The 22,757-nt window shown below is 41.1% G+C and overlaps 1 protein-coding gene across 1 annotated transcript in view; it reads left to right on the top strand.

The window, feature by feature from the left end:
* The first annotated feature begins 2,136 nt into the window (after positions 1-2,136).
* Positions 2,137-22,757, top strand: part of LOC128691747 (zinc finger protein 271-like) — a 33,079-nt gene continuing 12,458 nt past the window's right edge. The window contains exon 1 of the mRNA XM_053780663.2: positions 2,137-2,247. The gene's annotated coding sequence lies outside the window, so the exon portion shown is untranslated. The remainder of the gene's footprint in view (positions 2,248-22,757) is intronic.

The raw sequence follows: 22,757 nt of genomic DNA, 5'->3' as shown, positions 1-22,757 counted from the left end.
CTCTTCCCTCCCACACCCACTTTGCTGTAACCACAAACTTCTGCTGAACACTCTAACACTACATTTTTAAACCTACCCCATACATCTTCGACCCCATTGCCTATATTCTCACTAGCCCATCTATCCTCCAATAGTTGTTTATCTCTTACCCTAACTGCCTCCTCTTTTAGTTTATAAACCTTCACCTCTCTCTTACTTGATACTTCCATTTTCCTTGTATCCCATCTACCTTTTACTCTCAATGTAGCTACAACTAAAGAGTGAACTGATATATCTGTGGCCCCTCTATAAGCATGTACTTCCTGAAGTCTACTCAACAGTCTTTTATCTACCACTACATAGTCCAACAAACTATTATTGTTACGCCCTACATCATATCTTGTATACTTATTTATCCTCTTTTTCTTAAAATATGTATTACCTATAACTAAACCCCTTTCTATACAAAGTTCAGTCAGAGGGCTCTCATTATCATTTACACCTCGCACCCCAAACTTGCCTACCACACCCTCTCTAAAAGTTTCTCCTACTTTAGCATTCAGGTTAGTTAGTTTAATATGTTTATTATGCACCCCATACCCATCCTGTGGGCGGTAGTCAAAAGATTACAGAGGTACATAATTGGTCCAGGGACTGGACTCCAAAGTTTTGATAGTTCAGTTTAATATGTTTATTATGCACCCCATACCCATCCTGTGGGCGGTAGTCAAAAGATTACAGAGGTACATAATTGGTCCAGGGACTGGACTCCAAAGTTTTGATAGCTGAGCAAGTTACAAAGGTAATGAACTAGATCTGGTCATAATCATGACCAAGTTACAAAGGTAATGAACTAGATCTGGTCATAATCATGACCAAGTTACAAAGGTAATGAGCTCCAGGTAGAGCTGGTCACACTCATGAATAATTGCAAAGGTAATGAATCATAAACACATTAATCATGAGAATTTACAAAGGTAATGAGCTCCAAGTAGAGCTGGTCAAAATCATGACAAGTTTCAAAGGTAATGAATGATAAACACGTTATCACATGATTACAATCATAGACAAATTACAGAGTAATAAGCAGTTAACAAACATAGCAGGGAATTCATCCATTGCCCCAACAACAGATGTTGCTAGGTGCCTGTCTCTCCTCGGCAGACAGCCATTGCAAACAGCAGCAAGTTGCCCCGGGATCTGCTGCTTGCACGAGCACCATCGACCCTCCCCAAGAGGTCCAAGAAGCCAGTGGCTTCGTTAGCAGCCCGATGGAGAGCTGTCCTAGGGACATGGCAACGTCCTGGTGGACGCCAAGTTGACTGAAGATCCCAGGCCCTCGTGTGCACGGATGTTGAAGCTTGAGGGACTGAGTACACACTGCCTGTGGCACACCTGACAGCTGCCTCGCGGTCGAACTCCACGATGCTGTCCCTGTAGTGGAAGTTCCTGTGAGCCCGGCACTCCCTGCAGTGCCATCGCTGACATCGTGGGTTAGGGGAGAAGTTCCCTCTATAGATGGGGTGGCGCTGGGAGTTGGGTGGGTGAGGCGGGGGAGACGGGCAGGGGCGAGGCGTTATGAGAGGGTCACTGTTTACTACACACGCCCTCCCCCTCCCCCCCAGCGGAGAGGGGGGGAGACGCTGACTGGTCCTGACTCAACAACACCAAACCTTCTGCACAACACTTCAACTATTTACGCTGAAACGATGCACTGGGAAGTCCGTTCGCTGCTCTGGTATCTTCTCAAAGCATTCACACTGAGTTCTGTTAAGTAGGGACCTGGTCAGCCTCTTTGACCAAGAGCTATCCTTGAAAATCCCGCAGCTAGCCCGCTACACAACCTGCCGCGTCGGCCATGTTAGGGAGGGGAAAGTTTTGATAGCTGAGCAAGTTACAAAGGTAATGAACTCACAATTACAAAGCCCCCTACCACAATTACTCTCTCACTTGGTTCAAATTTTCCTATACATTCACTTAACATCTCCCAAAATCTCTCTTTCTCCTCTACATTCCTCTCTTCTCCAGGTACATACACGCTTATATGACCCACTTTTCGCATCCAACCCTTATTTTAATCCACATAATCCTTGAGAAATAAAGATATTATCATTATTATATCTTTCCCGTGCCATCGTACCTAAATAAACTCAATCGGGAAGTCGGGCACAATACGGGTTAAGTCGTCAGTGGCCCTGATAACCCCAACAAAGGAAGTTCACTCTTGCCAGCCAGCACTTGTTGCACTGTTTTTCATCTTCAACAGAGGTGATTGAGAGCTAACTTCTTTACAATGTAGCAGTCATGTGCTAGAAGATAATGAGGGACGAAATATAGTGTATTAAGGCGGCGAGGCGCCAAACATAGTCATATCTCCGTCTGTCTTATGTTGAGGGTGAAGCTCAGTTTGTGAGGTGTTAGGTGCTCAGGTGTTGAGTGTGTGAGGTGTTAGGTGCTCAGGGAGGCTCAGGTGTTGAGTGTGAGGTGTTAGGTGCTCAGGTGTTGAGTGTGTGAGGTGTTAGGTGCTCAGGTGTTGAGTATGTGAGGTGTTAGGTGCTCAGGTGTAGAGTGTGTGAGGTGTTAGGTGCTCAGGTGTTGAGTGTGTGAGGTGTTAGGTGCTCAGGTGTTGAGTGTGTGAGGTGTTAGGTGCTCAGGTGTTAGGTGCTCAGGTGTTAGGTGCTCAGGTGTTAGGTGCTCAGGTGTTGAGTGTGTGAGGTGTTAGGTGCTCAGGTGTTGAGTGTGTGAGGTGTTAGGTGCTCAGGTGTTGAGTGTGTGAGGTGTTAGGTGCTCAGATGTTGAGTGTGTGAGGTGTTAGGTGCTCAGGTGTTGAGTGTGGGAGGTGTTAGTTGCTCAGGGAGGTTCAGTTCTTAAGTGTGAGGTGTTGGCTGCTCAGGTAACAGCAGGTGTTGGGTACTCAGGGAGCAGCAGGTATTGAGTGTGTGAAGTGTTAGGTGCTCAGGGAGCAGCAGGTGTTGAGTGTGTGAGGTGTTGGGTGCACAGAGAGCAACAGGTGTTGAGTGTGTGAGGTGTTGGGTGCTCTGGAAGCACCGGGTGTTGAGTGTGTGAGGTGTTGGGTGCTCTGGGAGCACCAGGTGTTGAGTGTGTGAGGTGTTGGGTGCTATGGGAGCACCGGGTGTTGAGTGTGTGAGGTGTTGGGTGCTATGGCAGCACCGGGTGTTGAGTGTGTGAGGTGTTGGGTGGTATGGGAGCACTGGGTGTTGAGTGTGTGAGGTGTTGGGTGCTCTGGGAGCACCGGGTGTTGAGTGTGTGAGGTGTTGGGTGCTCTGGGAGCACCGGGTGTTGAGTGTGTGAGGTGTTGGGTGCTATGGGAGCACTGGGTGTTGAGTGTGTGAGGTGTTGGGTGCTATGGGAGCACCGGGCATTGAGTGTGTGAGGTGTTGGGTGCTATGGGAGCACCGGGTGTTGAGTGTGTGAGGTGTTGGGTGCTATGGGAGCACCGGGTGTTGAGTGTGTGAGGTGTTGGGTGCTCTGGGAGCACCGGGTGTTGAGTGTGTGAGGTGTTGGGTGCTATGGGAGCACCGGGTGTTGAGTGTGTGAGGTGTTGGGTGCTATGGGAGCACCGGGTGTTGAGTGTGTGAGGTGTTGGGTGCTCTGGGAGCACCGGGTGTTGAGTGTGTGAGGTGTTGGGTGCTATGGGAGCACCGGGTGTTGAGTGTGTGAGGTGTTGGGTGCTATGGGAGCACCGGGTGTTGAGTGTGTGAGGTGTTGGGTGCTATGGGAGCACCGGGTGTTGAGTGTGTGAGGTGTTGGGTGCTATGGGAGCAGCTGGTTTAAGTTAACCAGGAATATTTTAGGTTTTTGGAATACATAGCATACAGCTTTTTTTTTTTTTACATTGGCCTTTGTGGCACACTTAAGTGCATGTACAAAATTCTTTATATAGATTTAACCAAGGATACCCCAATAAAAATAAGTTACTTATTTATATTATGATAACTATTAATTTACATAGGTTCATGAATGCATTTGATATGTTCTTAATTGTAATGGTGAGACAATTCATTTGAATAAATTAGGTGAGGGTTATATTGCTGCCATATTAACAATAATACGTACAGTGGAACCTTGGTTGTCAAATTTAATTCATTCCAGATGTTGATTCAACAACCAAAATGGATGACAACCAAAGTAGTTTTTCCCAAAAAGAATAATGTAAATAGAATTAATCCATTCCAGACCTTAAATGACAATACAGTGGCCCCATGGTTTTCATATTTAATCCGTTCCAGAGCGATGGGCGAAAACAGAAACCATTTTCCCCATAAATAATGTAAATCCAATTAATCCGTTCCAGGCACCCAGAAGTATTAAAATTTTTTCTTTTTTTACCTTAAAGATAGATTTATATGCACAAAAGAATTAACATTCAGTATGACACTTAACTCTATTGGAGGCTGTTGTTGATGGACGGAAGACAGGGAGGAGGGGAAGAGGGAAGAGAGGTTATTGTTTGGAAGGGAAATCCCCTTCCATAAGGACTCTAGGTACCAAGTCCTTATCAGGAGTCACTTCCCTAGCCATTTCCCTAGCTTAAATATAGATTTACATACAGAAAAGAATGACAAATAAATATAAAGCACTAATAAAATGTATAAATGAACATTTAACATCACACTTACCTTTATTGAAGACTCTTGTTGGTGTATGGCAGATGGGGCAGAGGGGAGAGGGAGGCGAGTTTATTGTTGGAGAATATAACACTAATATCAACTCTACAGCTTATTTATCTATCACAATTCAACTAATATGACATAGTAAAGAATATTAATAACATAGGAACATGACATATACTCTAGAATGAAAATAAGTCATTATGTATGTCACGAGTGGTGTTCTGTTGTAGTGGTGGCGGTGGCGAGCAGCAAGAATCTTATCCTCTATTTTTACTTCTACCTGAGGTTCCCAGCAGCCCTGTGATGGCCTAATCGAGACCACTTAACACTAACATGTGTGTATACCCAGAATGATATAAATCAACTGCAGAAATCACCCAGAAATACGCAAATTACCAACTAATAGGGCTCGTGTTAGCACCTCCTATCCCGCTGCCACTGAAATGATGCTCCACAACATTCACCCATCGCCTACTATTCATCTGAAGCCATTATCAGTGGCCAAGGGTCAGGGCAACAAAAGAAGATCCAGTAACTAGCCAAGGGCTCCTAACATCGAAGGTGAGAGCAGTAATAGTACAAGGAAAATTTCTCATACTGCCAGCCAGGGCACAACCCTCATCACCCTCTTACGTCCCCACAACACTCGATAGACAAAAACAAATATGGCTTCCACCACAGTCCAAGATAACTCCTTCCATGGATTTGATGTCAAGAAGATTACCGACTCAGAAATAGCTAAACTCCTTATGATCCAGAACCAAACAATCACCAAGCTAACTCAGAAAATGCAGGAGCTTAAAGCCTCCAACATACAGTACCTCAGCAAGATCACTGGTCTAGAACATAAACTAGACACTCTGGAACAACTAAGCAACACCCACACCCAGTCTGTGGACACCATCAACACACTAAAAGACCAAGTCACCCAGCTTACTACCATCATAGAAGAAAGATCACGAGTGGATCTACAGCTTGCCAATGTCGTCACCCACTTCCAGGACCATAATGGCCAGCAACAGCTCTCTGATGCTGTTATAGTTAATAGCAAACATCTTCCACTTACAGTCACCCAAGAGACTTGCATGGAGACCACCCTACAGCTTATCAAGGACCACCTTCGCCTAAGCATATGTAGTGATGAACTAAAATATTGCTAACTGATGGGCTACCAAGCGGGTAAAAAAACAGTGCTGTTAAAATTCAAAAACCACCCTACAAAGAAACAATCTACTAAAAACATCCATTTCTATGAAAACTGATGTATGCATCAATGAGTGCCTTACTAAAACAAGACAAAACCTCCTTTATTGGCTAAGAAAATTATGCCATGCCCAAAAAATGGATCAGTGCTTTGTGAGGGATGGAAAAATCGCAGTTAGGAAACAGCCCACTGGGAAGAGATACTTCATCTCTATGGAATATGACTTAAAAACATTCCTGAGTGAGGCTGGGTTAACAGAATCAGAGTAAAGTGCAGATTATACCCACTGTCCATGATTAGTGTTATGATTTACCTGTAACAGCTATATACTGCCATAATATTTGTTCTTTAAAATTCTAATACCCCAATTACTTTTGAATGTCACTTTTGTATTCAATGACCATTCTACCTCATAGTCTTAATTGTGTTTAATATCTACAGAATCTCTCTCTATTATTATATTTTTTATTATAATTTTATTGCCTCAACTTCATCAAATATTTGCAACTTACCACATCATTGCCTTGTCTTATTTTAATTGTAACTAACCATAGCATTGTCTTTTTCAACTATTACTGCCCTATTTTATTATATTCTTTATTGCCCAACTTTATTTTAAACTTTCCATTATTGCCCAATTTTATTTTATACCTTATTGCCCAGTTTTATTTTAAACTTTTTATTATTGCCCTATTTTATTTTTTACTTTATTACCCAATTTTATACTATTCTTGCCCAATTTTATTTTATACTTTATTGTCCTATCTTATTTTAAACTTTTTATTATTGCCCTATTTTATTTTAGACTTTAATACCCAGTTTTATTTTAAACTTTTTATTATTGCCCTATTTTATTTTAGACTTTATTACCCAATTTTATTTTATACTTAACCTATTGTTGCCAAATTTTCAAGCTTGTATATTCAACTCCAACTTTTTTATTATCTTGTGTACCATCTTACTATCATATTACTTACAACCATATCATTGCCATATTTTTATTTTTTTATTATACTTTTGCTTCTTTAATTTGTAATTTTATCTTATCAATTTATATCTATTTATATTTTAGTTCATGTAAACAACTTATATTAATTAGCCTTAGTGCAATTACAAGTGATAGTCTGGTGCTATTTTTAATTTGTAATTTTATCTTGTTAGTTTATACCTAGTTGTACTTTAGTTCATTCTAGCTCAATACATAGTCAACACCAAATTTATTATGTTTATTAGTTACTACACTCTGTTTGACCAATGTGCATTAGCTATACATGTATACTTGTCCAAACATCCCACTACTATAGATATCAGTACTAGAACTCACCACACTATACAAGATATAAAGAATTACTATTTAAACCTAAAAGATGAATGACCACGTCGACCCTGATCGAAACCTACATAATCTAACACCCAATCAAAATTTATTGGAAAGTAACTGCCTTTATTACACAGCATCACAAGCCAGTGCTATCCTAAATACTGCTAAAAGTTTAGCAGTCCTTAACTACAACCTCAGGTCCTTAAGAAAACACTATGATGACCTCCTGGCACTCCTTGATTCCCTAAAGACAACCTTCTCCTGTATTATTCTCACTGAGATCTGGCTTAAGCAGGACATATCTACCCTCTACCAGCATACACAGCAATCCACAACTGCAGACCATACCAAATTGGGGGTGGTATTGCAATCTTATTACTCTAACCAGCTATCTTGTATTAGCACCACTTGCTATAGTGATGAATCTGGAGAATATATTTTTGCTAATTTTACTGTAAAAAACCTTAAGACTTCTATAACAGTCGGTGCCATTTACCAGATGCCCTACACAAACATCCCAAATTTCAGTGAGACATTAAAGACACTAATAACAAACAGACAAATGAACAAGCACCACCTTCTCTTTGCTGGAGACTTCAATATCAACCTTGGCCTACCAAATGATCTGCCTGTAACTGATTTCATCAACAATATGAACAACACACTTCTCATACCAATGATAACTAAACCAACCAGGCTGACTGAGACAAGTGCAACCGTAATTGACCATATATGAACCAATATACAGTGGACCCTCGACCAGCGATATTAATCTGTTCCTGAGAGCTCATCGTTAATCGAAAATATCGTTAGTCGAGTTAATTTTCCCCATAAGAAATAATGGAAATCAAATTAATCCGTGCAAGACACCCAAAAGTATTGAAAAAAAAAATTTTACCACATGAAATATTAATTTTAATACAAACTGAAGAAGACATGCACAGTAATATGACACTTACCTTTATTGAAGATCTGGTGATGATTGATGGGATGGGAGGAGGGGAGAGTGTTGATCTTCTTAGTGTTTAGAAGGGGAATCCCCTTCCATTAGGACTTGAGGTAGCAAGTCTTTTTCTGGGGTTATTTCCCTTGCTCTTTTAATGCCACTAGGACCAGCTTGAGAGTCATTGGACCTCTGTCGCACAATATATCTACGCATAGAGGCCTGTACCTCCCGTTCCTTTATGACATTCCTACAGTGTTTCACAACATTGTCAATGTCACAATTAAACACTTGTTCAGGTTTCAATTCTTCACTGTCTATGTACTCCTTGAATTCCTGCACATATTTTTCAGCTGCTTTTTGGTCCAAACTGGCAGCCTCACCATGCCTTATCACACTATGTATGCCACTACGATTCTTAAATCTCAAACCAACCTTTGCTGGCCTTAAATTCACTCACATCACCACTAGTTGCTGGCATTTTTCTAATTAAATCCTCATGCAACTTCCCAGCCTTTTCACATATGATCGCTTGAGAGATGCTATCTCCTGCTATATATTTTTCGTTTATCCACTCCAATAACAGGCTCTCAACATCTTCTATCACTTGCGATCTCAGTTTCGAAAACATAGTTGCACCTTTGGCAAGAACAGCTTCCTTGATTGCCGTTTTCTTGGCCACAATAGTAGCAATGGTTGATTGGGGTTTTGTGTACAACCTGGCCAGCTTGGAGATACACACTCCACTTTCATACTTAGCAATGATCTCTTTCTTCATATCCATAGTAATTCTCACCCTTTTTGCTATAGGGTTGGCACTAGAAGCTTTCTTGGGGCCCATGGTGACTTATTTTGCAGTTGCAATCACTAAAAAGGCTGTGATAATATGAAATGTTCCGATTGTATGCTTGGAAGTGACCGCGGTGGCTGGCTGGCTTGTAAACACTGGCCAGAAGTGGACGCATCTCAGACGGAACGAATAGTGTTGGTCGAATGTTTTAGCGCTAGTCGAGGCAAAATTTTTGCGTTAAAATGTATTGCTAGTCGGATTTATCGTTAATCGATGCCATCGTTGGTCGAGGGTCCACTGTACTAGCCCGACTTAAGTCAGGGATTATCACAGACAGCTCTACTGACCACTACCTCACCTTCCTCTTAACAAACATTAGTAAATCACCACTGGAATACAACAAAGTTTCATTTAGACTCCATGACGGGCCTCAGTAAGTAATTTCACAGCAGAGCTAGAGACGGTCGACTTGCCTGCAGAATTCTCCAAGGCCGATGGTATTGATGATTGGACAGACATATTTCTGAATAAATTACTTAGACTATACAAGAAACATTGTCCTATAAAAACGAAAGAGATCATAAATAAATGGCTCGGTTGCCCATGGCTAACTAGCAGCATACTGAAATCCATTGATAAGAAACACCAATATGAAAAGCAATATAGACAGGGCTTAATACACAAAGATATTCTTAAACACTATTCATCAATTCTTACCAAACTTATAAAAAAAGCCAAACAATTGTACTACTCCAGCAGATTCACTGAAACAAGAGGAGATATAAAAAAGGCCTGGAGAACACACACTCAGATTCTGGGTGCCCACAAACTGAAAAAAAACAAGAATATTGTCCTAACTAAACCGAACAAAACACCACTGCATCCCATTGATACAGTTAAAATAAACGGCTTCTTCTCAACCATAGGCTTTAATCTCGCCAGTAAAATCCCAGGTACCAACACCCGTGCAAATGATTATGTAGATGGGAATTTCCCAAATGCAACTATGACCACCCTAGAAAATGCTGTGCCCATATGACAACAGGAAAATGCAAACTCCCTTCCTGTAAGCTTTTTCACCCTGAAATGTGTACCTCTTCAGTACAAGAAAGACTGTGCTATAACTTAAATTGCCAGGCACACCATCTAAAGGGGACAAAAAGATACAAAACATCCAGGCCATGGGAAAACCTGGGTATCCACAGCCACTCAAGAGGGAGAGGTTTTTTAGTGCCAGGAAGGAAAAAAAACTGGCAGGAAATGGCAGAAATTGTACACCAAATCCAGTCATTCCTGGAGTGAAACCACAGTCGATGGCCTCCACTCCAAACCAACAGATACAGATACTAATGCTGGAAAGAAATCCCCCCCCCCCAGTACCAACAATACCACCAGTCCGATGACATTCTTCTTTGCAAATATACAGGGTCTAAAGCCAGCAACAAACAACAAAATACCTTTCATCCGTGGACTGCTTGCAGAGGCAAAGGCAATGTTCGCGGCTTTCACTGAGACCCACATAAAGGATCACTTGGACAATGAAATATGGATCCCAGGTTACAACCTATACAGATGTGACAGAGTGAACAGGCAAAAGGGGGGGGGTTGGCCTGTACATTGCAGAGTCACTTGTTTGCACAGAACTGCTTAATGCCTCAAATGATGTAGTGGAAGTTTTAGCAGTAAAGATCGAGAACCAAAATCTAGTCATTGTGGAAGTCTACAAGCCTTCGGATGCAACAGCCCAGCAATTCCAGGAACAGCTGTTAAAAATTGACCACTGTCTGGAAAATCTTCCAGCTCCTGCACCTAACATCTTGCTCCTGGGGGATTTCAACTTAAGGCACCTAAAATGGAGGAATATAGCAAATAATATTGTTGCAGAAATAACACCAGGAGGCAGCTCTGATGAAAACTCACACTCACACGAGCTTTTAAATCTCTGCACAAAATTCAATTTAAACCAGCAAATAATAGAGCCTACTAGACTGGAGAATACACTAGACCTTATCTTCACTAACAATGATGATCTGATAAGAAATGTAACCATATCAAAAACAATATACTCAGATAACAACATAATTGAGGTTCAGACATGTATGCGTGGAGCCTCAGACCGACATAATGAGATTAGTCACGAGGGAGCATTCACCAAATTCAACTTCAATAACAAAAACATAAAGTGGGACCAAGTAAACCAAGTCCTAACCGATATGAGCTGGGAAGATATACTAAGCAACACAGACCCCAACTTATGCCTAGAACAGATTAACTTGGTGGCACTCAATGTATGCACAAGGCTTATTCCTCTAAGAAAAAGGAGGAGTAGATGTAAAATAGAAAGAGACAGGCGCTCCCTTTACAGGCGACGGAAAAGAATAACAGAGTGGCTAAAAGAGGTCAATATATCTGAAATACATAGGGAGACACTGGTCAGAGAAATAGCAAACATCGAACTTAAGCTAAAGGAATCTTATAGGAGTCAGGAATCACGGGAAGAACTAAAAGCCATAAATGAAATCGAAAGAAACCCAAAGTATTTCTTCTCCTATGCCAAATCAAAGTCGAGAACAACGTCCAGTATAAAGTTTGCTCTGTTATTGTGTTGTAAACAATATGTGTATATTTGAACAATACACCTTACATTGGTCTCACAGGCCACATAAGTTACCTGGAACAGAAAAATATTGAAAAATGCAAGAAACCTTTGAATTAGAGTAAATAAAAGAATACCGGGTGAGCGGCAGTCGCCGCTGTTGCCGTACGCACGTCACCTTCTGCAAACCTTGCGGCTCTATATCTCGGTAAGTACTGATGGCAAAAAATTTTTTTTAGGTTTAAAACACACAAAAATATTCCTAACATTTTCATAAGAAAAAATAATTTTTTTTTTTTGAATATTTGGCGACATAGAATGACAGTTTCAGAGAGAGGCCTGAAACAGTCAAAGGGTTAATAAAAATCTGACATAGAGATGTATTGAAGGTTGGAGGGCGGGGAGGGATAAAAAAAAAGTGACCGCGACCATTACAGAAAACATTATGGCTATATGCTAAACATATACTCTTTTCACTTTGAACCAAGTGAGAGAGTAATTGTGGTAGGGGATCTGAATGCTAAAGTAGGAGAAACTTTTAGAGAGGGTGTGGTAGGTAAGTTTGGGGTGCCAGGTGTAAATGATAATGGGAGCCCTTGATTGAACTTTGTATAGAAAGGGGTTTAGTTATAGGTAATACATATTTTAAGAAAAAGAGGATAAATAAGTATACAAGATATGATGTAGGGCGATATGACAGTAGTTTGTTGGATTATGTATTGGTAGATAGAAGACTGTTGAGTAGACTTCAGGATGTACATGTTTATAGAGGGGCCACAGATATATCAGATCACTTTCTAGTTGTAGCTACACTGAGAGTAAAAGGTAGATGGGATACAAGGAGAATAGAAGCATCAGGGAAGAGAGAGGTGAAGGTTTATAAACTAAAAGAGGAGGCAGTTAGGGTAAGATATAAACAGCTATTGGAGGATAGATGGGCAAATGAGAGCATAGGAAATGGGGTCGAAGATGTATGGGGTAGGTTTAAAAATGTAGTGTTAGAGTGTTCAGCAGAAGTTTGTGGTTACAGGAAAGTGGGTGCGGGAGGGAAGAGGAGCGATTGGTGGAATGATGATGTAAAGAGAGTAGTAAGGGAGAAAAAGTTAGCATATGAGAAGTTTTTACAAAGTAGAAGTGATGCAAGGAGGGAAGAGTATATGGAGAAAAAGAGAGAGTTTAAGAGAGTGGTGAAGCAATGTAAAAAGAGAGCAAATGAGAGAGTGGGTGAGATGTTATCAACAAATTTTGTTGAAAATAAGAAAATGTTTTGGAGTGAGATTAAGAAGTTAAGGAAGCCTAGAGAACAAATGGATTTGTCAGCTAAAAATAGGAGAGGAGAGTTATGAAATGGAGAGTTAGAGGTATTGGGAAGATGGAGGGAATATTTTGAGGAATTGTTAAATGTTGATGAAGATAGGGAAGCTGTGATTTCGTATATAGGGCAAGGAGGAATAACATCTTGTAGGAGTGAGGAAGAGCCAGTTGTGAGTGTGGGGGAAGTTCGTGAGGCAGTAGGTAAAATGAAAGGGGTTAAGGCAGCCGGGATTGATGGGATAAAGATAGAAATGTTAAAAGCAGGTGGGGATATAGTTTTGGAGTGGTTGGTGCAATTATTTAATAAATGTATGGAAGAGGGTAAGGTACCTAGGGATTGGCAGAGAGCATGCATAGTTCCTTTGTATAAAGGCAAAGGGGATAAAAGAGAGTGCAAAAATTATAGGGGGATAAGTCTGCTGAGTATACCTGGTAAAGTGTATGGTAGAGTTATTATTGAAAGAATTAAGAGTAAGACGGAGAATAGGATAGCAGATGAACAAGGAGGCTTTAGGAAAGGTAGGGGGTGTGTGGACCAGGTGTTTACAGTGAAACATATAAGTGAACAGTATTTAGATAAGGCTAAAGAGGTCTTTGTGGCATTTATGGATTTGGAAAAGGCGTATGACAGGGTGGATAGGGGGGCAATGTGGCAGATGTTGCAAGTGTATGGTGTAGGAGGTAGGTTACTGAAAGCAGTGAAGAGTTTTTACGAGGATAGTGAGGCTCAAGTTAGAGTATGTAGGAAAGAGGGAAATTTTTTCCCAGTAAAAGTAGGCCTTAGACAAGGATGTGTGATGTCACCGTGGTTGTTTAATATATTTATAGATGGGGTTGTAAGAGAAGTAAATGCGAGGGTCTTGGCAAGAGGCGTGGAGTTAAAAGATAAAGAATCACACACAAAGTGGGAGTTGTCACAGCTGCTCTTTGCTGATGACACTGTGCTCTTGGGAGATTCTGAAGAGAAGTTGCAGAGATTGGTGGATGAATTTGGTAGGGTGTGCAAAAGAAGAAAATTAAAGGTGAATACAGGAAAGAGTAAGGTTATGAGGATAACAAAAAGATTAGGTGATGAAAGATTGAATATCAGATTGGAGGGAGAGAGTATGGAGGAGGTGAACGTATTCAGATATTTGGGAGTGGACGTGTCATCGGATGGGTCTATGAAAGATGAGGTGAATCATAGAATTGATGAGGGAAAAAGAGTGAGTGGTGCACTTAGGAGTCTGTGGAGACAAAGAACTTTGTCCTTGGAGGCAAAGAGGGGAATGTATGAGAGTATAGTTTTACCAACGCTCTTATATGGGTGTGAAGCGTGGGTGATGAATGTTGCAGCGAGGAGAAGGCTGGAGGCAGTGGAGATGTCATGTCTGAGGGCAATGTGTGGTGTGAATATAATGCAGAGAATTTGTAGTTTGGAAGTTAGGAGGAGGTGTGGGATTACCAAAACTGTTGTCCAGAGGGCTGAGGAAGGGTTGTTGAGGTGGTTCGGACATGTAGAGAGAATGGAGCGAAACAGAATGACTTCAAGAGTGTATCAGTCTGTAGTGGAAGGAAGGCGGGGTAGGGGTCAGCCTAGGAAAGGTTGGAGGGAGGGGGTAAAGGAGGTTTTGTGTGCGAGGGGCTTGGACTTCCAGCAGGCATGCATGAGCGTGTTTGATAGGAGTGAATGGAGACAAATGGTTTTTAATACTTGACGTGCTGTTGGAGTGTGAGCAAAGTAACATTTATGAAGGGATTCAGGGAAACCGCCAGGCCGGACTTGAGTCCTGGAGATGGGAAGTACAGTGCCTGCACTCTGAAGGAGGGGTGTTAATGTTGCAGTTTAAAAACTGTAGTGTAAAGCACCCTTCTGGCAAGACAGTGATGGAGTGATTGATGGTGAAAGTTTTTCTTTTTCGGGCCACCCTGCCTTGGTGGGAATCGGCCAGTGTGATAATAAAAAATAATAAATGGAAGAGGGTAAGGTACCTAGGGATTGGCAGAGAGCATGCATAGTTCCTTTGTATAAAGGCAAAGGGGACAAAAGAGAGTGCAAAAATTATAGGGGGATAAGTCTGTTGAGTATACCTGGTAAAGTGTATGGTAGAGTTATTATTGAAAGAATTAAGAGTAAGACGGAGAATAGGATAGCAGATGAACAAGGAGGCTTTAGGAAAGGTAGGGGGTGTGTGGACCAGGTGTTTACAGTGAAACATATAAGTGAACAGTATTTAGATAAGGCTAAAGAGGTCTTTGTGGCATTTATGGATTTGGAAAAGGCATATGACAGGGTGGATAGGGGGGCAATGTGGCAGATGTTGCAGGTGTATGGTGTAGGAGGTAGGTTACTGAAAGCAGTGAAGAGTTTTTACGAGGATAGTGAGGCTCAAGTTAGAGTATGTAGGAAAGAGGGAAATTATTTCCCAGTAAAAGTAGGCCTTAGACAAGGATGTGTGATGTTACCATGGTTGTTTAATATATTTATAGATGGGGTTGTAAGAGAAGTAAATGCGAGGGTCTTGGCAAGAGGCGTGGAGTTAAAAGATAAAGAATCACACATAAAGTGGAAGTTGTCACAGTTGCTCTTTGCTGATGACACTGTGCTCTTGGGAGATTCTGAAGAGAAGTTGCAGAGATTGATGGATGGTAGGGTGTGTAAAAGAAAGAGTAAGGTTATGAGGATAACAAAAAGATTAGGTGATGAAAGATTGGATATCAGATTGGTGGGAGAGAGTATGGAGGAGGTGAATGTATTCAGATATTTGGGGGTGGACGTGTCAGCGGATGGGTCTATGAAAGATGAGGTGAATCATAGAATTGATGAGGGGAAAAGGGTGAGTGGTGCACTTTGGAGTCTGTGGAGACAAAGAACTTTGTCCTTTGAGGCAAAGAGGGGAATGTATGAGAGTATAGTTTTACCAACGCTCTTATATGGGTGTGAAGCATGGGTGATGAATGTTACAGCGAGGAGAAGGCTGGAGGCAGTGGAGATGTCATGTCTGAGGGCAATGTGTGGTGTGAATATAATGCAGAGAATTCGTAGTTTGGAAGTTAGGAGGAGGTGCAGGATTACCAAAACTGTTGTCCAGAGGGCTGAGGAAGGGTTGTTGAGGTGGTTCGGACATGTAGAGAGAATGGAGCAAAACAGAGTGACTTCAAGAGTGTATCAGTCTGTAGTGGAAGGAAGGCGGGGTAGGGGTCAGCCCAGGAAAGGTTGGAGGTAGGGGGTAAAGGAGGTTTTGTGTGCGAGGGGCTTGGACTTCCAGCAGGCATGCGTGAGCGTATTTGATAGGAGTGAATGGAGACAAATGGTTTTTAATACTTGACGTGCTGTTGGAGTGTGAGCAAAGTAACATTTATGAAGGGGTTCAGGGAAACCGGCAGGTCGGACTTGAGTCCTGGAGATGGGAAGTACAGTGCCTGCACTCTGAAGGAGGGGTGTTAATGTTGCAGTTTTAAAACTGTAGTGTAAAGCACCCTTCTGGCTAGACAGTGATGGAGTGAATGATAGTGAAAGTTTTTCTTTTTTGGGCCACCCTGCCTTTGTGGGAATCAGCCAGTGTGATAATAATAATAATATTAATAAAAATACTCTTTTCAGTAAGTCAGTCAAGTCAGTAAGTTATTCAGTCAAGTAAGTCATTCAGTCAAGTCAGTAAGCTATTAAGTCAAGTCAGTGTGTCTTTCAGTCAAGTCAGTAAATCATTCACTCAAGTCAGTAAGTTATTCAGTCAAACCAGTAAGTCATTCAGTCAAGTCAGTAAGTTATTCGGTCAAGTCAGTTATTCAGTCAAGTCAGTAAGTTATTCAGTCAAGTCAGTAAGTTATTCAGTCAAGTCAGTAAGTTATTCAGTCAAGTCAGTGAGTTATTCAGTCAAGTCAGTGAGTTATTCAGTCAAGTCAGTGTGTCATTCAGTCAAGTCAGTAAGTTATTCAGTCAAGTCAGTAAGTCATTCAGTCAAGTCAGTAAGTTACTCGGTCAAGTCAGTAAGTTATTCAGTCAAGTCAGTAAGTTATTCAGTCAAACCAGTAAGTCATTCAATCAAGTCAGTAAGTTATTCATTCAAGTCAGTTATTCAGTCAAGTCAGTGAGTTATTCAGTCAAGTCAGTCAAGTCAGTAAGTTATTCAAAGTCAGTAAGTCAGTCAAGTCAGTAAGTTATTCAGTCAAGTCAGTAAGTTATTCAGTTAAGTCAGTCAAATCAGCAAGTCATTCAGTCAAGTCAGTAAGTTATTCAGTCAAGTAAGTCATTCAGTCAAATCAGTAAGTCATTCAGTCACATCAGTAAGTTATTCAGTCAAGTCAGTAAGTTATTCAGTCAAATCAGTAAGTTATTCAGTCAAGTCAGTGTGATATTCGCTTTGTTCTTTTTGATTTTACGAATTGACTCTTCATTAAGGCCATAGGCCCCTCACTATATCCACTGCACGTGAGCCACTCTTAAGCTTATCTAATATCTCGATTTTCTTCATAATTCCTAGACTTGAATGCTTAAACCTTTTCTTGTCACTTGCGGGAACACTTGTATGCTTACTGGGTGCCATGATTGCTTGGCAGATTTAACAAATGGTAGTGAAAATAATAAAATATACAGTGGACCCTCGACCAACGGCTTTAATCTGTTCCAGAGAACTAGCCTTTAGTCGAATTAGCCGATAGTCGAATTAATTTTCCCCATAAGAAATAATGGAAATAGAATTAATCCGTTCCAGACACCCAAAAGTATTAAACAAAATAATTTTTTTTACATGAAATATACATTTCCCTATGCAGAAATGAATGGTACATGCAAAATAAACAGTAATTAAATGCCACTTACCTTTATTGTGGAGTTGTTGATGAGTGATGTGCCAGCAGCAGGGGAGATTCAGGTGTTGTATTGTTTGGAAGAGGAATCCCCTTCCATAAAGACTTCAGGTACCAAGTCCTTTGGTGGGGTTACCTCCCTTCTTGGTTTTTTAATGCCACTAGGACCAGCTTGAGAATCACTGGACCCCTATCGGACAAAATATCTGTCCAGAGAGCTCAGTTTCTCACGTGCCCTTAGGATTTTTCTAAAATGGGACACAAGAGTGTCATTGTACATGTTGCCAATACAGCTTGCAACAGCTGTGACAGGATAAAATTCATCCATAAATGCTTGCACCTTTGTAAACATTGTACACGTTTCTTTAATCCTGACGAAGGCAACTTCCTCCGTCTCTCTTCCTCCTGCTCTGAAGCACATTCCTGTTGCTATTGCACCTCAAGCTCTTGCAGCTCTGCAGTGGTTCTTCATCATCGTTCTGCACCATCTCTTCGACATCCTCACCACAAACGTCCAACCCCATTGACTTCCCCAATGACATAATTGATTCCACAGCTGGCATAGGCTCCTGAGGGTTAGCCCAAACCCCTCAAAATCCTTCTCTTGTAAACATTGTGGCCACAGTTTCCTCCAAGCAGAATTCGAAGTCCTGCAAGTCACTCCGTCCCCAGCCCTACCTATAAGGTTTATGCAACTGAGGATATTGAAGTGATCTTTCCAAAACTCTCTTAGGGTCAATTGAGTGTCTGAGGCCACTTCAAAGCACTTTTGAAACACTCCTTTTGTGTAGAGTTTTTTGAAGTTTGAAATGACCTGCTGGTCCATGGGCTGGAGGAGGGGAGTTATATTAGGAGGCAAAAACTTAACTTTTATGAAGCTAAGCTCCCCCGCAATTTGCTCTTGCAAGTCATGAGGATGACCAGGAGCATTGTCCATTACCAGGAGGCACTTGAATGACAATTTATTTTCCAGGAGGTAATTTTTCACATTGGGGCCAAACACACCATAAAACCATTCCAGGAAAATTTCCCTGGTGACTCATGCCTTACTATTTGATCTCCACATCACACACAAATTACCCTTGATGATATTGTTTTTCCTGAACACACTGGGAGTTTCAGAGTGATACACGAGTAAAGGTTTCACTTTGCAATCACCACTAGCATTACTGCATAACATAGTGCATCTTTCACAGGCTTGTGTCCTGGGAGTGCTTTTTCCTCCTGAGTAATGTAGGTGCTGTTTGGCATTTTCTTCCAAAACAGGCCTGTTTGATCACAAACACACACAGTTTTCAGTCTCTATGTACTCCTTAAAGTCCTGCACATATTTTTCAGCTTCTTTTTTGTCTGAACTGGCAGCCTCACCATGCCTTATCACACTGTGTATGCCACTACTATTCTTAAATCTCTCAAACCAGCCTTTGCTGACCTTAATTCATCAGTATCATCACTATTTGGAGGCATTTTCTTAATGAGATCATCATGCAACTGCCTTGCCTTTTCACATACTATTGACTGAGAAACACTATCTCCTGATAATTGTTTTTCGTTTATCCACACCAACAGCAGTCTCTCCACCTCTTCATTTATTTGTGATCTCCGTTTTGAAAACATACTTGCACCTTTCGCAACAACAGCTTCCTTGATTGCCTTTCTGTTCACCAAAATAGTAGTGATGGTTGAATGGGGTTTGTTATATAGCCTTTCCAACTCGGACATGCGCACTCCACTTTCATATTTTTCAATGATCTCTTTCTTCATTTCCATTGTAATTCTCACCCTTTTTACCACAGGCTTGGCACTAGAAGCTTTCTTGGGGCCCATGGTGGCTTTTTAGTGGTTACAAGTACTAAAAACACTGGAATAATACAAAATATATCGCAGGTACATGTGGGATCGACCGAAACGGCTTGTAAACACTGGCATGCTGGCTGTACATGGAGCCTTGGAGTGGTTGGGCCCGCTCAGGCCGTGCTCTGGCCGCACGGACATGTTCGGGACAAAGGCCTTTAGACGAGTTTTTTGCCGTTGGTAGAGCCAATTTTTTGACGCCAAAGAGCGCCATTAGTCGATTTTGGCATTAGTTGATGCCGCCATTGGTTGAGGGTCCACTGTACAGTGGACCCTCGGCTAACGATATTAATCCGTTCCTGAGAGCTCATCGTTAGACAAAATTATCGTTAGCCGAAGTAATTTTCCCCATAAGAAGTAATGGAAATCCAATTAATCCATTCCAGACAGCCAAAAGTATTAAAAAAAAAAAAAAAAAATTTTTTCATGAAATATACATTTCCCTACAAAGAAAACAATGAGACATGCACAATAACTATATTGAAGATTATTGATGAGTGATGAGACACTGTTTTTCTTGAACACTCTGGGATTTTCAGAGTGATACATGAGTAAAGGCTTTGCTTTGCAATCCCCACTAGCATTACAACAAAACAAGAAAGTCTTACATAGGCTTTTGTCCTGGGAGTGCCTTTTCTTCCTGAGTAATGTAGGTCCTGTTTGGCATTTTCTGAGTAATGTAGGTCCTGTTTGGCATTTTCTGAGTAATGTAGGTCCTGTTTGGCATTTTCTGAGTAATGTACGTCCTGTTTGGCCTGTTTCGTCACAATTAAACACTTGTTGAGGTTGGAATTTTTCAGCTTTGCCATGCCTTATCACACTGTGTATGCCACTACAATTCTTAAATCTCTCAAACCAACCTTTGCTGGCCTTAAATTCACCAATATGAGCACTAGTTCCAGGCAATTTTTCCTGTTCACCTGGGTGTTAGTTGACTGGTGTGGATTGCATCCTAGGAGACAAGATTAAGGACCCCAATGGAAATAAGTTAGACAGTCCTTGATGACTCACTGACTTCCTTGTGTTATCCTGGGTGGCTAATCCTCTGGGGTTAATTGTTTCTTGGTAATTGTTTCTTGTTAAGCCACACCAACAACAGTCTCTCCACATCTTTGAGTAGTACGGCTGACGGTGGTGCAGCAACAACTGACGGTGGTGCAGCAGCAGCTGACCGTGGTACGATAGTATTTCGATAGTATTTCTCACCCTTTTTTACCATAGGATTGGCACTAGAAGCTTTCTTTGGGCACATGATGGCTTATTTAGCAGTTATAAGCACTATAAACAATGGAATAATACAAAATGTATCAATGTATCAAAATGTATCATGAAACCGGCCACCCTGGCTTGTAAACAATGACGGCAGGGCAGCTGAGGTGTTCAGGCTGGACGGACAGGTTTGCGACGAATCACATTGAGCGAGTTTTTTATCATTAGCCAGGCCAAAATTTTTACGCTCAAACGCTTCGTTGAGCAGATTTAACGTTACGAGATGCATTTGTTAGTCCACTGTATATGTAAATAAACACAGTGAGCTACTGAGTATCTCATTGACTCAATGGTATAACCCACTGACCATCCCGCCCAGAAGGTGACCGCGCACTCAAAATTTTTTCCCTCCCTCAACCATGGTAAGCTAATTTTACGAAATGTTAAACAAAAATATGCTGCAGTTCTTCAGTCGTGCTATAACTAGAACGTGCAAGACAAAACCGTGTTAAATGATGGTCTACTATATACTATATACTATAAGGGCGTGTAAAATCCCATCAGCTTTTGAATCCGGTCAGAGGATACCTTATTTCCAATGAATCCGTTTGAATCTGGTCCTTTGTTTACTTATTTCTTGGACGTATCAGGATTAGTGGATCATTATTTTGGATGTATCCTGTCGATGATTTTGCACTAGCTCATGAAAAGAATTACTGGAAAAATATTTAACAGAGTAATATGTGTTCAGTTCGATACAAAAAGTATAACTTACATGTTCGAGCAGCTGGTGTGTTCTGAAGATGAAGATTGCTGAAGTTTTTGAATTTTCATTGTGTATACTGTATTGCAACTGCTGCTCACTACAGGTTTAGTGTATTACCACAAATTGTATCCATCACTCCATCACAATAAGTACCGATTTGTTACTGGTTATTAGCTACGGCAACACTGTAGAGGTTTCTGGATGATATCACTAGGTGGATGGTATCACTAAATTATAGGTCGGGTACACTGGAAGGTTTAGAAGATTATTAATACGAGCTGACCTGCACAGTATTAAAAAATCCTGTCCTATGCAGTTCATAATGGAGAAAATCAAACTTCAGACCTTGTATTTGGTTTAAAGTGTCAACTCTGTAGTGCATTTCTAGGGTTGTGTTTTATGATTTTATTTGTTGTTGCTAGGTGTCAGTTGGTAGAATGGAAAACTTATTTGTGAATAAGGGATGATTTTGGTTGGTTTTAGATGGAAGTAGTTTGAAATAAAGCTGAAAGTGGCAGAAATATTTGATTTTTGGCAATTTTCCCAAGAAAAGGTAGGATCCTCCCTAGCCCCCAGTATTTTTTATAGGTTTTCATTAGGTCTGTTTCAATTATTGGGATGGTGTAAAGTGCATCCAATCATTTTTGGACCCTCGGTTTTCGTGTTTAATCCATTCCTGAGAGATCAACGAAAATGAAAATCAGAGAAAGCTGAAACCATTTTCCCCATAAGAAATAATGTAAATCCAATTAATTAATCCATTCCAGACACCCAGAAGTATTAACAAAAAAAATTTTTTACCTTAAAGATAGATTTACATGCACAAAAGAATGAACATTCAACATGACACTTACTTTTATTGAAGGCTATTGTTGATGAATGGAAGACAGGGAGGAGGGGAGAGGGAAGAGAGGTTATTCTTTGGAAGGGATATCCCACTCCATAAGGACTCTAGGTACCAAGTCTTTATCTGGGGTCACTTCCCTTCTTTGTTTTTTAATGCCACAAATCTTTCCATCCTACTCCACATTGCACATATCTCCGTTACTACCTCCCTGTACCACCACCACAACCACTACCACCCTCTACCACCACCACAACCACTACCACCCTCTATCACCATCACTACCACTACCACCCTCTACCACTATCATAACCACTACCACCATCACTACCACCCTCTACCATCATCACAACCACTATCGCCCTCTACCACCATCGTAACCATTACCACCCTTTACCACCATCACAACTACTACTACCCTCTACCACCATCACTACCACCCTTTACTACCATCACAACCACTACCACCCTCTACCACCACCACTTTCATATTTTTCTTCAAACTTTTTCTTGAA

The sequence above is a fragment of the Cherax quadricarinatus genome, chromosome 26 (assembly GCF_038502225.1).
Source record: "Cherax quadricarinatus isolate ZL_2023a chromosome 26, ASM3850222v1, whole genome shotgun sequence".
Lineage (NCBI taxonomy): Eukaryota > Metazoa > Arthropoda > Malacostraca > Decapoda > Parastacidae > Cherax > Cherax quadricarinatus.
This window is presented reverse-complemented; position numbering and strand designations above follow the sequence as displayed.